The sequence below is a fragment of the Aplysia californica genome, unplaced genomic scaffold, assembly GCF_000002075.1.
Source record: "Aplysia californica isolate F4 #8 unplaced genomic scaffold, AplCal3.0 scaffold00616, whole genome shotgun sequence".
Classification (NCBI taxonomy): Eukaryota; Metazoa; Mollusca; class Gastropoda; order Aplysiida; family Aplysiidae; genus Aplysia; species Aplysia californica.
In genome coordinates, this window is record NW_004797886.1 from 290,691 (window position 1) to 293,606 (window position 2,916).

Below are 2,916 nucleotides of genomic sequence, written 5' to 3' on the forward strand. Positions count from 1 at the left end.
TGCTTTCAATACAGCGAGTCTTCATGCATTGTCTAATGACCTATACCTATGTCCTCAGTGCATACAAGAATAAACAACAGCTTGAAAACCGGTACTTGAAAAAAGCATTAAACATAAATAAAAATATTGCCACCAACATTTTTTGAGGACATATTATAGTATCGTATCTCAATTTTTAAAAATCTATTGTAAACCATTTTGTTGCCTTTTTAGAAAATAATTGTGTTAAATATACCCCCTAACCCCCCCCCCCCCCCCACCCCCCAAAAGAAAAGCCTAAGCAAAAAAGCCAAGAGGCAGTGTATTTACTCTTTGTAGACAGAGTTTCACATTTATCTTCACAGCTATGTCACGTGAAAGACGAATCACACTTGGGTCATTTAAGTGCTGTATGGATTCAAATAATACCGAACAGGATTTATGTTATAGAAATTAAGGGATTACGTTCTCACACATATCAAAAGGTTGCTTGCTTCTTCAAAGTGTAGCACCTCGTTTAAAAAGGAAATTCAGCTCCTCTCTGACAAAAACAACCCACTTCATAATATGTAATAGATACGCGTCTTTTTATTTCTCGGGAAAGAAAAAAAAATATCAGGGGAAAGCATCGGAGGATTTCAAGACCTCCTATTTACCGTTTGTTCAAAACGTGTAAGATATGGACTGGAAGAAACAGCCACGGGTTTGTGAACAGTGAAAACGAGATATGGCTTGAGAGCAATAAATGTGTTCTTACTTATTATTATTATTATTATTATTATTATTATTATTATTATTATTATTATTATTATTGTTGTTGTTGTTGGTGGTGGTGGTGGTATTGTTATTATTATTATTATTATTATTATTATTATTATTATTATTATTATTATTATTATTATTAGGCCCTATTATTGTTATCATGTGTGGCATCGTAGTGAAATCAGGCGCTCGTCAAAATAATGAAATCAAAGAAACTAAGATTTGTCTGCCCGTTGGGCAATTTTTATCCTTTTGTTCCTCTTGAAGGCGCAACACCTTTCACGTTTATTTAAAAACACATTCCTGCGTGGATTTTTACCGACGAAAAAACGTTGATCAAGGACACATCTGTAAATTTGCAGTTTCAAAAGAAGTTAGACCTATCGCTTTGGAAGTCACCAAACTTTGGCAGCCATGTTCTTGCTAATAATCTACCCCTGACACCAGGCGACCCTTACGTCTTTTAATCGCAATAGATATCTAAATATCTCCACTTTTATTCATGACAGATGGATATTTTTTCATCGGAAGAAGACAAATAAACAAGCTTTAAGATTATATAAATAAGTCCATATTCCCCCAAAATTGACGAGCACCCAATCGCATCATAGCGTTACACATTATAATTCTAATTAATTAATTACAATTGTTCCGACAAGGACGATAAACGCTCTCAATGAAACATAAATGAGATATAACAATATTGTTCTGTAGAATTTAACGGAGAGCTAGTATTTTAAATTTTCTCTCCCTCTGCTCAGTGAAGAAGAATAATCTTCTGTAAACGGAGTATAGACTCTAAACATGCAAAAGTATTTTGAAAAAAACATAATTCACAATTCAGGCGAAGTTACTACAACTATGAGATTCGGCGATGTCCTGTTATTGTTTGCTTTATTTTCCAGTAATGATACCAATAATAATAATACGTTAACAATAATAATAATAATAATAAAAAATAATAATAATAATAATAATAATAATAATAATAATAGTAATAATGATAGTAATAATAATAATAATAATGATAATAATAATAATGATAATAAAAAATATGATGATGATAACAATGAATAATAGTGATAATGACAACAATAAGCTTAACAATAATAACATTATTATTAATAATAATAATAATAATAATAATAATAATAATAATAATAATAATAATAATAATAATAATAATAATAATAATAATAATAATAATAATAATAATATAAGCAACAAGTATTATTATAATTAAAATAATTATAACAATTATAATTGCAATGGTTGCATTTTATAGATCGCATAATATTCACGCTCTATGGCATGCCCAATGCTCTATACAACTCTATAAATCACTTAAAGATTTCATTTACTGAAATAACCAAGGCCCTTTTCCTTTATCAAACATAACATTTACTCCCCTGATAACGTTCTTTGTTATTAAAAAGTAAATTTCTTTATCTACACGTTGTGAACTGAACTTAATAAAGACTCCACCTTCCTTTCAGAAGAAAAAAATGTGAGTCATAAGCAATATATTAAAGTAAGTAATTTATCTAAAGTTGTTTTGTGTCTTTTACCTGGTAGGGTGTAAAAAGTCAACCAACCCCCCTCTCCCCTTTTAAAAATAGAATAAAACAATTTCAAAAAATTCAACGTCAACAACAAACCCACCGCGTTTATTTATTTATTTATTTTTTTTTGGGGGGGGGGTTCTTAACTACATGTCTGTAATGTGGGGCTCAACCAGTGGTCACGTCATGTTTTCTTTGTGTACTGTCATAAATGACAATGCTAGCCTCATGTAAAACTAAACTGGGCGAAAATAAACGCAAACCTTGCTAATTATATTGGTGTCTGTAATCACAAAAAAAGGTCATTGATGCGATACTGATGTCAGACTTAATGTACCACGCTATGAAATACAAACATAGAGGTACGTGTTCATTGACTTCTCAAGATGCCCTCAAGTAAGTATTACAATTTTATATATAATTCCTACTCACCAGCATCTCCTCCCCCCTCCCTCTCTCTCTCTCTCTCTCTCTCTCTCTCTCTCCCTCTTCTCTCTCTCTCCCCCCCTCTCGCTCTTTTTCTCTCTCTATCTCTCTCAATAATCTCTGTCTCTATTTCTCCACACCACCCCTCCCTCTCTCTCTCTCTCTCTCTCTCTCTCTGTCTCTCTCT